This window comes from Mesoplodon mirus (genome assembly GCF_964341445.2).
Source record: "Mesoplodon mirus genome assembly, chromosome: 18".
Lineage (NCBI taxonomy): Eukaryota > Metazoa > Chordata > Mammalia > Artiodactyla > Ziphiidae > Mesoplodon > Mesoplodon mirus.
In genome coordinates this window covers 14,201,589-14,216,932 of record NC_138994.1, presented here as the reverse complement: position 1 = coordinate 14,216,932, position 15,344 = coordinate 14,201,589, and the positions used below count along the sequence as shown (strand labels likewise).

At 55.1% G+C, this 15,344-nt stretch overlaps 1 protein-coding gene across 4 annotated transcripts in view; it reads left to right on the top strand.

Annotated features, from left to right (window-relative positions):
- The window catches only part of ENDOV (endonuclease V), a 101,295-nt gene that overhangs the window by 63,387 nt on the left and 22,564 nt on the right, over nt 1–15,344 (top strand). The window lies entirely within an intron of this gene.

Genomic DNA, 15,344 nt, shown 5'->3' with positions numbered 1-15,344 from the left:
CACGCTTCCGAGGGGACCCTGCAGGCGGACCCTTTCGCGCTCTCCGAGCGCCTTCCCATCGCGGAGATGTGAGGGCACGTGTGTGTCCGTGTGCGAGTTGCGGTGCGTTCGTGTGTCCATGTCTGTGTGGGTCCGCGTGTGTGTTGGGCTTTCTGGACCCCATGCACCCCAGCTGTGCCCACTTCTCTGCCGCTGGGGAGGGGTCCGGGACTTTGGGAGGGGGCGTCGCACCTGCGAAGCTCCACACGATGGTAGGTTACTCATAGTCACCCCACTCACCCGCCCACACACTCAAGCCGTTTTTCTGGGCAGCGGCGCCGCGGGGCTCGGCTCCCAGATTTCCGTCCAGTTTTCAGTGCCCGGTTCGGGGCTCCCGACTACGGCCTGAGACCCTGGCCCGTCCCTGGCGGTCAGAGCCAAAGGCGCTTCGGAGGCCGCCCCTCCCAGCTCCCACTGTACAGAGGAGGGCACTGAGGTATCAAGACTCCGGGGTTCGGCTCGATGCGACAGGTCGAGCCAGAGCTACAGTCGCAGTCGCGGCCGCCCGGCGGACACCCCCGCCCCACGCCCCGAGCCCTTCATTCCGCCTCCTCTGGGCTCTGCGATGGCCCCGCCGTTGGCAAGTGCGCGGGTCCCTGCCCGGAGGGACCCACAGGCAGCTCCTGGGTGCGGAGCTGACTTCCGCCCCGCGGGTGGGAGATGAAGCCAGCTCTATTGAGACCTTTTTGATAAGCCACGATCTCCTCCCTCTCCGCAGCCTCCTCCCACCCCCTGCCCCCCGGGCTACCCGCGGCCAGAGTCTTTCAGCGGCGCCAGAGGGACCCCGCGACCCGCAAGCGGCTGTCCTGGGCTTGGCGCGCCTCGGTCCTGGGCTGTGCCGGGTTTCCGGCCCCGGCGGCCGCGCTCGCCCACCACGGAGCCCTGAGACCTGCCGCAGCTCACCGCCCGGCCCCAGGCCGCGGGAGGGGGCCGACCACGAGGGTCCCACGCGTGTCTGCGACCGGAGCGCCCCATGCCTTCAAGCGACTCGGGAGGAATTACCCGCGCGAGGGGCACCACGGCTTCTGCCCCGACTCCCATCCTGAGACCGGATGGGGTCACCCCCCGGGCCAGCGCTCCGCCCCCCCCCCCCCCGTCACCCCCGGGTCAGCGCCTCCCCCCGCCGCGCTCCCCCGGGCCAGGGCTGCGTGTGGCCGGAGGCCAATTTCCGTGGGGCCCTGAGGGCACAGAGGGACAGCGCTCCGCAGAGATCGCGTGGGCGCGGGAGAGGAGCCCAGCTGGGCCGGGCGGAAGGTGTGGACGGAGCGGGAACCCTGGGCTGGGTCTTGCGTCCTGAGCCCCAGGAGCGGCAGGGGCTTGCCCGAGCAAGGCAGGGACCTGGGCTTTTACCTCCACAGGAGATCTCAGCGGTTGGCACTTGGCACTTGGGCACTGAGGGCCAGACCCCGACCCCCCCCCATCGCCTCACACCCCCCCACACACACACACAGAAGATGGAGTAGACTGAGTCGGAAGGGGAGGAGGGGCCCTGGGGCAATGCCCAGGGGCAGTGGGATCTCTGGGAGGGAAGTATGGAACCCTGAGGGGAGGACACTGCGGTCAAGGGCCCAGGACCCTTTGGTCCCAAGGGCGACCTCTGTGGAGCTCTCTGTCTGCCAGAAGGCAGTATGTGGGACACCAGCGCAGAAACGCTGTGCTCTGCTGAGGGGCTGGTGGGGGGCACACTATGGCAGCCCTCTGCCTTCTTTAAATCTTTTAAACTGGACCCAAGACCCTGGGCAGGAGAGATTCAATCTGGGTATTGTTTGCAGCTTCCTCTCCCTCCCTAGAGTTCAGGAGGTATCTGGAAGTTGGGGACTGGAAAATCAAGGACTGCCTTGCCCAAAACCCTCAGAGGAAGAACAAGTTGCCTAGCTACCTGGTCTGAAGGTCTCATATGTGTACACCCATTCTCCCGACCTGAGCCCCGTACGTCAGAACTGCAGCAGGGAGGGGGGTGGGGGGGAAGTGCTGTATACACGCCTGCAGTGGAGTTGGGCAAAGATGTGGCAGCATCACACAAGTATATGCTTTTCCCACCTCGTGGATGCAATAGAGGTGAAGATCCCAAAAAGCATAGGTAATAGTAAAACGTAGTAGAAAACATTAGAAAGTGATGCGATCTATGTGTTACCTTCGTTCTTAATATAATTTATATAATTGTAAGTTTGTATAATTTAAATCTTAATGATGACTGTGTTTAACAATCAGCTTGCAAATTCCTGAAAATGTAGCAATCAGCTGGAGCCAGCCAGCTGGGCACGTCACTGGTGGAAGAGGATGGAGAGGCCTTCAGAGGTTAAATTGGGGGGTGGGCAGGTACCTCGATGTAGGGAAAGCAAAGGGGGCTGGAGAAGTGTGGCCGGAGGCTCCCCAGCTGTGGCCAGCGTAGTAAAGGCAGGCAGGCATAGGGAGGCTAAACAGGTGGGTCGGGCACTGTTCTGAGCACGTCAGTGCTGTTGAGGGTCTTTACCCAGTGGATGGTGGGAGCCCACCCAGGGAGGGTGCCCAAGCCTGGTTCTGTGCCCAGGACCCTCACCCATCCTGTGGTGTCCCCTGGCCCTGTTCTCTTCAAGGGCCAAGGCCATGGGCCAGCCTAGGAAGGAAAGAGCTACCCTCATGGCAGGCAATAGGGGGGGTGCTGGGTGGGTGCTGGGAGGGCACAAGGAGGACCTGGGAGGACCTGGGAGGGCACTGGGAAGAGCTGGGAGGACAATGGACCCAGGCCAGTGCCCACCCACCACTTGACTCTGAGCCCATCTAGCATGAGGGTCCACCCCGCCTTTTGAAATAGCTCTCCCTGCAGAGGGGAGGCTAGGGAGTGGAGGGGGAGGCTGGAGAGTGGAGGGGGAGGGCCAGGCAAGGCCCCGGGACCCCATCTGGGAAGAGAAGAAGGCAGAAGTCCTCACTGATCTGGCTCTGGACACGGGTGGGCTCCTCAGACCAGAGTCAGGCCCATGTCACTGCTAAGGACACGCCGTGGACCCCGCTGGGTGAGCTGGCGTCTCACCTGGGATGGGAGGACGCTGTGGTAATGTAAGTGGCTGCTGTTTTAAATGCGTGCGGACACGTCTGCCATGCTCCTGAGTTGATTTTTGTGTTTGTTTCTGTTTTTGGTTTGTTTCTGTTTGCAGCAGCCCCACAGTGCTGGTTACGATCTGTTTCTCAGTCTGGGTGCTGCTTTCGTAGGGGTGTTCACTTTGTGTCCAGGAAGATGACTTATGCACCCCTCTATGTGTGGTTATTTGGGGGGGCAGCACCCACAGGTTGTCCCTGGAGCAGAGGAGACAGGCTTCTGGCTGCTACCAGGTGAGAGTCAGCAGGGACCTCTGGCAGCCAAGCCCTCACGACAGAGCCAGGCCATGTGACTCCCATGTGAGAAGCCCCTGGGCCCAAGGGATTGGGGATGGGGCCACTCTGACAGCAGCAAGCCCCATGGGGCCTCTGACCCCTGGCCTGGAGTGGCATTCCTGACAGGCCCCATCTACCCACTCTGGTGTGACGGGGACAGGTCCCTGCTGCCCAGCTCTGCTGGGGGAGGGACCACACCAGAGCCGTCCCCTCTGCCCTCTCCTCAGACACCCCTGCGGTAACAGCCTTATCTTATAAACAAGGAATTGTCCTTTTCAAAGCCCTCTGTCCGCGTTCATTCATTTGCCTCCCTAAGGCATGGCTGGGCTATTGTCCTTACTTGGCAGATAAGGAAACCAAGGGAAGTCCAGGGTCTCCCACATGTGCAGTGAAGGCAAAGCTGAGGGGCAAGCCCTGGCCTTCACACTCCCACCCAGCTTTCTCCCCGCCCGGCACAGTCCCCCCTCTCCCTGCCCACCCCACTACTCCCCGGCTCAACCCTGAACCCGCATGGGAAAGAGCTCTCAGACTGGCAGGACTGGGTGGCAGAGAGGAGGCCCAAGAAGGGACAGTGGCCCATCCTGCCCACACCCGGTGGTGGAGGCAGATCAGGCCAGGTCCCGGGCTGAGGAGCTGCTCACCTGCTACCCTTGGAGGAGAAGCCGCCCTGCTTCACCACAGGGTGTTCAAGTTCATGCCCATTGTGTGAATACAACTATCCCTGCGGCAGCCACATGGGGACTAACAAGTCGTGGGCCGTGGTCATTAGCATTGGACAGTGGGGTCCCCCCACCCTGGGCCTCCAGACTCCCTGCACCCAGGGGCATTTCCCACCCTGAGGGCCCCCTTCCTCTGAGCCAGCCTGGGCAGCCATCAGCCCAGTCTGGCTGGAACAGAGCCCTGGGTGGCCTGCCCTCCTCTGGACCGAGCCCAATGCTGGAATCAGGTGGGGAACGGGTGCTTTTGAACTTGATGACTTGCTTACCCCAGTAAACAGGAGTTTACAGGCATAAACTTACCATCCTGTCTCGGTGAAAACTCACTTTTCTCCAAGCAGGGGTTTCTGGCCCCAGGCAGAATCGTGGGCACTTAGTACAGTGTAAATATTCATCAAGTGTGCTCTCAGTTCAGCAAATATTTCCAGAGCATCTACTGAGGGGCAGACCCGGTGCCGGGGCCAGGGATGAACACAACAGTCTCTCCATCCTGAGGGTGCTCAGCCTGGTGGGCAGATGGGGTACCACGCACCTCCAGGGCAGGATGGCACTTGAGTGCCCCAGGCCAGGGCAGGCGGGTGGGTTGGGGTCGAGCAGTCAGGGGGATTTCCTGAGGAGGTGATACCAGAGCACGGTCTTAAGGAGCGAGTGGGGAGGGAGGTGGCTGGCACGAGCAATGCCGGGTGAGGGATGAGGGGTGTGAGTGGAGGGAGGGGACGTCTTCCATCTTCGCAGTGTAAACTGCAGAGCTGGCTGGGAAGAGGCGTGGGTGAGGGCTGGCAAGTGTGTAGGAGCCACAGTTCCGTCCTGTCCATTTCATCCTGTCTGCAAGGAGGCACAGCTGCAGTGCCAAGTGTATGTAGGAGGTTCTGCCTGGGAACCTGCCTGGGAGGGCAGACTTGAGGGGGACACTGGCTGAGAGGCTGCTGCTGGGCGATGAAGGGTGGGAAGGAGTTTGTGGCAGGAGCCAGGGAAAGAGAGACGGACTTGAGAACGTTTGAGGAGATGAAATCTTCAGGACTTGGTGATGACTTGGGTGTGAGGAGTGAGCAGAGGGAGGAACCTGGGAAGCTTCCTGACTCTGGTGCCGCCCACTGGGTAGGGGAAGGTCTGGAGGGAGGGAGAGACCGTGAGTTCTTGCTGGGACATGTCGCGTTTGAAGTGGTTATTCGACAGTCAGGAGGATATTAAAATGATGGGGACCAGGTACTTGGCCCCAAACCCAGTACTTATTAGACTATCCATATTGTCCAATGAGGAGACTGGTCCTGAGCCAATAGGGACTACGGGTCAGTGGGGAGGTCGGGGCTGACAATGGAATCTCGAGAGCATCTTCAGCACGGTGGAGTTATAGCCAACCAGTATAGAGACCACCCAGGGAGAGGATGGAGGAGAGCTCCTGGGACCCCACTGCTCAAGAAATTAGTTAAGATTTCTGATCTCTTGAGAGTGATGCCACTGGCGACAGGTCCTGGCACTCCCAGCCATTTGCATGGTGCCCTCGGACACCAGCGTGCTTCCCAGCACTGTGCTCCCTTCCCTCCAGGCAACGGAACTGGTAAATTCAAAAGCCAGGTCTGGAGAGGTCCTGGAGGCCCCACTCCAGAAACCCATTTGTATCCCTTTGGTTGGCTCCCTCGAGCTAACAGCATCTGGCTGGTGCGGTGGGTGCTGGGGCCGCCAGCCCGCTGTGTCCTTCCACATCAATTTCACCATCTGCCACAGCCAGGAGAGGGCATATGAAATACAAAATGAGCCGAGGCATAAAAGTGTTTCGGAATAAAAATGGTCTGTACCGGCAAAGGATTACAGTGATTACAAGGTCTGTGCCTGATTCCATCACTCACACCTGGGAGGGGAGGGGCATGAGCTCCTGCCTCTCTAGCCTCCTCCTCTGGGGACTGGGCCACTGCGAACAAGGCTCACTGGACAGAGGCCGCAGGCTGCCGGGCACCGGCGAGGTCCCGAGAGCCCTGGGGGACCTCCCAGTGCACCAGAGAACACGACACAGACCAGTTCCTTCGTTCCCTCATTTGATCACGGAGGGAACTGTGAAGCGGTCACAGCAGGGGCTATTACATTTTATTTCCCCCATTTTACAGACCAGGCAATCGAGTTTCCTTACGTTTCAGTGTCTTGGCTTAAGCAGCACAGCTAATCCTTGTAATGTAAGAACTGACCTTCTGTTTCCAATCATTCATTCATTTATTCATTCAGTGAACAGTCAGTCTTCCAGTATCTGTTGTGTGCTGCCGGGAACTCTCCCAGACGGTGGAGATGCAAGAGCTTTCCAGCTAATTTTTTTAAAGTTGATTTCTTGGTTTTAAGTTTCAATTTCATGTACTTTTCTTAAAACCTTGTTATCTGCTACCAGCAGTTGTATTAAGATCCCTCTAAGGTGGTGTCTGGCTGGGCCGAAGCATGAACCCATGGCTTTCTGGTCTATCAATATCAAAAAAATGCAGTGGGCACCCTCTGGGGCCGGGTGAGGCGCGTCGAGAGGGAAAGAAACTCAGCATGTGAGCTCCAGGGTCACAGCCTTGGCCACCTGCTGCGAGACTCTGGGTGGATGTGAGGATGACATCAGGTGGCACAGGGGAGGCACTCCACGGAATGAGCACGTGATCAGTGGTGGTGGTGGTTATCATTTTTACAGTGATGCCGTTGTGCTGTTGGCAGCACTGGTCCAGTCCGGGGAGGGTCTCCAAGCCAGGAGGGGAGCTGACATGACGTGCAGGAAGCAGAGAGCTGTTTTTCCGTTGTGGCTGTGCTTCCCATCTCTGGTTTTCTTGATGCTGAGTCAGAGTTAGTGTCCAAACCTCTCAGATCCTGCGGCATGTGGACATGTCATGGGGATGAAACAGGAGCTCTTGGGAGAGGAGTCCTCTTTAAACACCCGTTGTAGGGTGTGTGTGTGTATGTGAGAGAGAGAGAAAGAGAGAGGTTTGGGGGAGGGGTGGTCAGAGAGGAGAAATCTTAAATTGTCATAGTGGGAAGAAAACAAAAGAATGAGGGAGTGACATCCCCCTGTTGGTTGTCTTAGGGTTGCAAAGCCTCTTTTCTGGGAAGATTTTCATTCCCTGTCTGCACAGGGACAGCCCAGTGCCCTGGGAGGTAGGGCTGCAGCAGGAAACTGGTTAAAGCCCGCCCTCACCCTTCCATCCCACCCCCACTCAGGACCAGCCCCATCGGCTGACAGTGACTCCGGCAGGGTTCCCTGGTCCCCCAAGCCAGTCAAAGCTTAGCCTTAGCCGTGACTGTCTCTGAGGCTCTGAGGGGAGGCCAACCTCCCAGGGAGTACCGTGCATCATGCTTCCTGACCCCTCCTGGTCACCCCGTCCGTATCCAGTGGGGTGGGAAGTAAATGTCTCCCCCCCCCCCTTTTTTTTTTGGACACACTGTGCAGCATGTGGGATCTTAGTTCCCCGACCAGGGATTGAACCTCTGTCCCCCTGCAGTGGAAGTGCAGAGTCTTAACCACTGGACTGCCAGGGAAGTCCCAGTAAGTGTCCATTTTTATTCCTTCTGCCTTGGCTCTTTACTCGGTGATAGCCATGGGCCAGGACAGTGCTGGGCACAGGGGGTGGCACAGGGAGGAGAAGCTATCCCCACCCTCAGGCCGGGGTAAATCGACCTAACAAGGGATTCTTGAAGAGTGAGGAGCTGCGGCCAGGAGTGTAGCTGTCACCTCTCATAGCGGCCACTGCCTGGCGTCTGGGCTGCACAGCCTGCGGCCAGCTCCCCGCCCCCACCCCCGACTGTGCTGCAGCCCAGTGGTCCTCGCTTCCTGTGGCCCTGGGGCTCCTTTCTGCTCTGCACACTCAAGTGCACACCTGGAAGTGTGGGGTGAGGCCACACTGGACCAATGGCGTAAAGAGTCAATGGATAAGAACCTTTTCCTGCCCCTGGGGGGGATGGCCCTGAGTGGTTCATAAGTCTCTCAGGAGGTCCCCTGGGATTGAACACCTGGTGCCCAGTGGCCAACTCTGTCACTCATCCTTGCACTCCTGTTTCCCCCTGGACCACTTCACAGATAAACCACCTATCAGCCTCAGGCTCTACCTTTGGGAGAGCCCAGCTGACTCAGGGGCATCTTGAGGAGCACACAGCAGGGCTCCCACCCAGGCAGGGGATCAGGGAAGGCCTTTCCAAGGGAGTATCCTTTTTTTTTTGGGGGGGGTTTTTTTTTTTGGGGGGGGGGTTAATTTTTTGCCTTATAACAAATTTAATCAGTTATACATATACATATGTTTCCATATCCCCTCCCTTTTGCGTCTCCCTCCCACCCTCCCTATCCCACCCCTCCAGGCGGTCACAAGGCACCAAACTGATCTCCCTGTGCTATGCGGCTGCTTCCCACTAGCTATCTACCTTACGTTTGGTAGTGTATATATGTCCATGCCGCTCTTTCACTTTGTCACAGCTTACCCTTCCCCCTCCCCATATCCTCAAGTCCATTCTCTAGTAGGTCTGTGTCTGTATTCCTGTCTTACCCCTATGTTCTTCATGACATTTTTTTTTCTTAAATTCCATAGATATGTGTTAGCATACAGTATTTGTCTTTCTCTTTCTGACTTACTTCACTCTGTATGACAGACTCTAGGTCTATCCACCTCATTACAAATAGCTCAATTTCATTTCTTTTTATGGCTGAGTAATATTCCATTGTATATACGTGCCACATCTTCTTTATCCATTCATCCGATGATGGACACTTAGGTTGTTTCCATCTCCGGGCTATTGTAAATAGGGCTGCTATGAACATTTTGGTACATGTCTCTTTTTGAATTATGGTTTTCTCAGGGTATATGCCCAGTAGTGGGATTGCTGGGTCATATGGTAGTTCTATTTGTAGTTTTTTAAGGAACCTCCATACCGTTCTCCATAGCGGCTGTACCAATTCACATTCCAAGGGAGTATCCTTTAAGCTGAGCTCTGAAGCGGGAGTGAGACTTGTCTAGGCAAAGAGGTATTCTAGGTGAGGAAAAGCAGCACGACGTGCAAAGGCCCCAAGGCAGCAAGGTGTTTGAGAGTGGCAAGAGCAGAGCATTGGATGAGCAGGGGGTGGACATGGAGTTCAGCAGGGCCTTCTTTGTAGGTCACACTAAAGGGTTTAGACTGCACTAGGGGCATGGGGAGCCACAGAAGGGTTTGGAGCAGGTGACTATTTTTTAAAAATTGAAGTTGATTTTACAATGTTGTGTTAGTTTCAGGTATACAGCAAAGTGATTCAGTTTTTTATGTATATATATATATAATATATATATGTTATTACAAATATTGAATATAGTTCCCTGTGCTATACAGTAGGTCCTTGATGTTTATCTATTTTATATATAGTAGTGTGTATATGTTAATCCCAAACTCCTAATTTATCCCTCCCCCAACCCTGCTTTCCCCTTTAGCAACCATAAGTTTGCTTTCTATGTCTGTGAGTCTGTTTCTGTTTTGTAAGTTCATTTGTGTCATTTTTTTAGTTTCCACATATAAGTGATATTATATATCTGTCTTCCTCTGTCTGATTTACTTCACTTAGTATGATAATCTCTTGGTCCATCCATGTTGCTGCAAATGGCATTATTTCATTCTTTTTTATGGCTGAGTAATATTCCATTGTATATATGTACCACATCTTCTTTATCCATTCATCTGTTGAGTCGCTGGACATTTAGGTTTCTTCCATGTCTTGACTATTGTAAGTAGTCCTGCTATGAACATTGGGGTGCATGTTTCTTTTTGAATTAGATTTTTCTCCAGATACATGCCCAGGAGTGGGGTTGCTGGATCATATGGCAACTCTAATTTTAGGGAGTGTTTTTTGGCCGCACCGTGCGGCATGCGAGATCTTAGTTCCCCATCCAGGGATTGAACCTGTGCCCCCTGCAGTGGAAGCGTGGAGTCTTAACCACTGGGACTGCCAGGGAAGTCCCTATTTTTAGTTTTTAAAGGAACCTCCATACTGTTCTCCATAGTGGCGCCACCAATTTACATTCCCACCAACAGCGTAGGAGGGTGCAGGTGACTATTTTTGAAAGCTTCTTCTGGCCACTCAGTGGAGGATGGATCCTGCACTGGCACCAGAACAGACAGGGAGACCATTTAGGAGGCTGTCCTGGTGACCAGGTGGGATGACGGCTTGGAACAAGGGTGGAGGTGGGGAGAACACCCAAAATTATGCCATGTGCGAAATCAGCACCCATTCTATGTGAAGTCCAAGGCTGACCGTATTTAGCTCTGGCCTCCGTGACTGTCCTGGTGGATTTCTTATGGACCCAGCAGCCTGCTCTCCCCTCCACAGGCCTCTGACACAGCCCTGCTGCCCCCTTTTCTGTCTGCTTATCCCTCAGATCAGTCTGGGGACATTCCCAAAACTCAAGTCTGGGGGCATTTTCCCAGCTCCAGCCAGCTGTCTCATAACCCCAGGCCTTTAAACAGAAGTGGAGGAGGGACGGCAGTGCTGCCTGTCCATACCAAGTGAAAAGCAGCTCAGATGTCTCGGACATGCCCCTTAGTGGCCGGCCGAGGTGCAGGCTGCACACTCTAGTCTTAAACCTAAGACAAGTCACTCGATCTCTGAAGTCTTGGTTTCTTCATCTGTGAAAGAGGGATGTTCTCTGCCTCCTAGGAAATCATGTCGAGGGCACAGCATGGACCAGTGGTGGACCAGCAGTGGGACTGGCACAGAGGTTCTGGGGGTCCAGGAGGGCAGCTCCTGTTCAGGGTTGTGGGCTCATCCCCCGACCCCACCCCAAAGTCTTCTCTGACCATAGGTGACCAGGCACTCAGGGGTGCTTCCAGGGAGGCTCTTGCAGGCCCAGCTCCACTGGCCTGGAGGGGCCAGGCTGCTTGGTCCAGCCACATGCGCTCCAGGTCCTGGGCGGGCTGTGGGCGCCCTGCAGAAGGGGACCCCCATCAGAGTTGGACAAGGCACAGGTGGGAGAGTAATGCAGCAGGGCAGAGACCTGGTCACTGGGAAGCCCACCTTCTGATGGTCAAACTTAGGCCCTGCTGCGTGGGCAGCTGTCATCCCAGGTGGGGAGCATCATATCCGACCCCATCTGGAGGTACCCAGCCCAGCTGCCCCTTTAAGTGAAGGATGCCTCAGAGAGCTGAGTGGGGGAGCTCAGAGCCTGCTTTGAAGAATTGAGCTGCATTTTGCTGCAGCATCTGGCTTGCAGGCCCCAGTGCTCCCTGGTGGATCCTCTCCATCGCCCCTCTCTCTCTGTCTTGCACGCATACACACTCCCGTCTCCCTCCTCTCCATCCTTTTATCTCGGCCTCACACTCATAGTATTTGGGTCTGTGAAGTCACTGCTTCCTTCCCATGACTGCCATTTATAGCTGGCAGTAATGAAAGGCGCCCATTTTTTAAAAAATAAATTTATTTATTTTATTTTATTTTTGGCTGCGTTGGGTCTTCGTTGCTGCACGTGGGCTTTCCTCTTGTTGCAGCGAGTGGGGGCTACTCTTCGTTGTGGTGTGCAGCCTTCTCATTGTGGTGGCTTCTCTTGTTGTGGAGCACGGGCTCTAGGCGTGTGGGCTTCAGTAGTTGTGGCACATGGGCTCAGTAGTTGTGGCTCACAGGCTCTAGAGCTCAGGCTCAGTAGTTGTGGCGCACGGGCTTAGTTGTTCCGTGGCATGTGGGATCTTCCCCGACCAGGGCTCGAACCCATGTCCCCTGCACTGGCAGGCGGATTCTTAACCACTGCGCCACCAGGGAAGCCCAAGGCGCCCGTTTTACATTTGCTGGGCCCCAACAGCACTACAGAGACTCAGATCCCTTTGTTGCAAATAATTAATCTGGTTCCATATTGCGTAACATCCTAAAAAGTTTTCCAGGGCAAGCTCCCTCCGGGTGGACACTGTGATCTCATCAATATTGCATGGCATCGGGCACTACTGTTATGCGGTTTCATTAAAAATTTAATTTGTGGTTTAAATCTGCAGTGTTCCCTTTAAAAGGATATAAAGGGAGGGAGAAGCTTCGTGTTGGGGGTGAGCAGATCTTTCGGGGAGCGGGGATCCCAAGCCCCAGGAGAGGGAGGAGGCCTTCCAAGGGCGGGAGCAGCAGCCCCTCTCTGATTGGCCGCCGGCCACAGCTGCTGCTGCTGTTACTGGAGGGGGGGTGACTGGACCATTCATAGAAATTATTTCTCCAAAGCCTGTACTGTTTCCCTTTCTATATCAGCCATGGGGAAAGGGCAGCTCCTGGGAACCCAGACGCTGGCGGAGGGCTGGGGTGGCGGTGGGGGAGGCTTTCACCAGAGACCCTGGGCCCCTCCAGACCAGAGTTGCCACCCCACCCCAAACTCCTGGCTGTGTGGCCTCTTGCAAGTTACCTGCCCTCTCTGAACTCTGGTCACCCCCACTGCCCCATAAAGTCAGTGCTATGATTTCCTGAGAATGAGTGAAGGGCCTCCCAGATCTGAGTCAGCACAGCCTGTGTCACTGTCACCCCCATGTGGCTGTGGGGCAGGTGGCCCCTAGTGACAGGGTGGCTGTCCACAGGACCCCTGCTGGGGATCACAAGTGTCTGAAAGGCCACCATAAGTCTTATTTCTTTATCTGGACCTCACTCCCTCCCAGAGCAGACTTGGGTGATGCCACCAGCCCTGCAGCTTATAGACTGGGATTTCGTTTCCAATGAGGGGCCTTCACTGGGGGGTGGGGGGTTGGTTTTGCTCTTTCCAGGGAGGGAGGGGGAGGCCCGTGAGAGCTCTGATTCTGGTCGGGAAGGGGAGAGAAGTGAAGTGAGGAGTGGGAGCAAGCACGGATGGGCCAGAAGAGACACTTGGGCAACTTTCTAACGCTGCCTGGGCGCCTCTGCCTGAGGGCACTTCAGACCCGCAGGCCCTGGCGAGGCCACTGACTGTCTCGGAAGGCAGGGATTTGTGCATCCGGGGCTATCTTCTGACATTGTTCCAGAGTGATTAAGTTAAGCCTCCTGGGGCCAGCTGGAGAGGGAGGACAAATTGCTTTGTAAAATTGATTTGCTGCCGTAGCATTTGTAGCGTGCCTGGGGCATATCCACAGTGGCAGGTGTGTTGGTGCTCTTCCCTCCCTCACACGGGGGTCTCACCGGCCATGTGTACGCCTGTCACACGCCATGTGTCCAGAACATGACTTGGGCACCACTAACCTCAGTGTGCGTGTCTGTGTCCACTCATGGTGGGCTCATGGTGAATCCTCAGTGTCTCAAATGCCCACACGAGGCAATGGCCACCCACAGCTGCAGCCTGCTGGGAGACTTGTCCCAAAGACCCCTGGAGGGGTCCATTTCTGTGGGCAATAGCCATGGGTACCACAGGGGCTAGAGCTGGGATCTAAACATCTGAGACTTGAAGGTTCCCTAAGAAGAGGGGCAGAGCCAGTGCTGGACCAGGGTCTCTGGACCCCGGTGGGGCCTTTGCAACAGCTGGGCTGCCTTTCCGCATTCCTGGGGAAATAGGACAAGGCAAATATTGTGGTTTTCAAAGAATCTGTGAGCTTGGATGATGGTATGATGAGACCCATGGACCACACAGTTGGGCTGCTGAGGGCTATCCAGGGAAGGAGGACATGCTGGGGCCAGGGGTCCATCCAGACAGAAAAGCATGGCTGGCATCACCACCCAGATAGAAAAAGGACAGATGGTTCCTTTCTGGCAGGTCTGCCGTGCATTAGAAAGCACATACTTGGTAATGGAGCATCTTGGCCTGGCTGTAGCCCAGGAAACAGGACTCAGGCCCTTGGGCACTGCTGGTTTCTTTGTCTGCTTCCCAGGCACTCTGGGAGCACAGGCCAGTAGTGTCTAGAGCATCCTCTAGACACTACTGGGCAGTGGGAAAATGGTCAGGGATCCTGGCAGTGAGAGGCAGCTTCGGCATCATGCCTGGGCCAGAGCTGGCTCCTCTGCTCAGCTGCTGTGTGACCTCGAACAGGTGACTTCACCTCTCTGAGCTGTGTCAAGTGTTAAATTAGACAAGACTCATAAAACTCTGAGAATGGTGTTGGTCTACAGAAATAAATTAGTAAAGCTTAGTAAATGCTGATTATGATTTTTTTCGTCTTTCCCTTCCTCAAGATGCTCAGGTACTAGTAACACAGGGAGTGAAGGAGGGGCTGGGCCAGGGGTCCCAGGGGCTCCTGCCAAGCCACAGACAAGGCAGGAACATGGGCCTCTGAGCAACATCTCAGGCTGGGCCCTTGCACAACAGCACCCTCCCCACCTTTTAAATTTTTTAATTTAAATTTTAAAATGTTTTAACTTGTGATAATATATAATAATATAAAATTTACCATTTTAACCATTTTTAAGTATACAGTTCAGTGGTATTAAGTACCTTCACATTGTTATGCAATCATCTCCAGAACTTTCATCCTCCCAAACTGAAACTCTGTCCCCATGAGACCCTAACTCCCCATCCCTCCTCCCACCATGCCTGGGCACCCATCATTCCACTTTCTGTCTTCATGAATTTGACTCCTTTAGGGACCTCATATAAGTGAAATCATGCATATTTGTCCGGTTGTGACCGGCTTATTTCACTTAGCATAATGTCCTCAAGGTCCATCCATGTTGTAACAGGTGTCAGAACTTCCTTCCTTTTCAAGGCTGAATACTATTCCATTGTACGGATGGACAACATTTGGCTTATCCACTCACCTGATGATGGACACTTGGGTTGCTTCCACCTTTTGGTGATTGTGGGCGATGCTACTATAAAGGTGGGTATACAAACATCTCTCCTAGACCCTGCCTCCACTGATTTTAAATATATACCCAGAAGTGGGAATTTCTGGATCATATGGTCCCCACCCCTCATTACAAATGCAGGAACTGAGGCTACACAGAGGCGCTCAGAGGCTTGACCAGGGACCCAGCATCCCCACCTCCCAACCCCTGGCCTCCAGCTCCTCTGTGGCCTATTCCCAGGCCTTCGGGAAGGCTCCCTGGAAGAGGTGAGATGTGATGGATGTGCTGAAGCTGTGATGCTGTCATCACGGGGAGGGGAGCACTGGGCCAGGATGGCAAGTGCACAGTCACCAGCCAGGCATGACTCAGTGCTGGGAAGGCAGATGTGAAGAGCCAGACGAGGTCTCCCAAGGGGAGAGACAGACCAGGAGCAAGTTCAAAGGCAGCAGTAGGAGCACGGGACCGCAGGCTTCGGTCCCCTCTGCAGCTGGGCCTGTCGCCCGAGGCACGAGTGGGTGCTATCTGCCCCTGGCGGCCACCTCAGCATCTGCTCGACCTTTGGG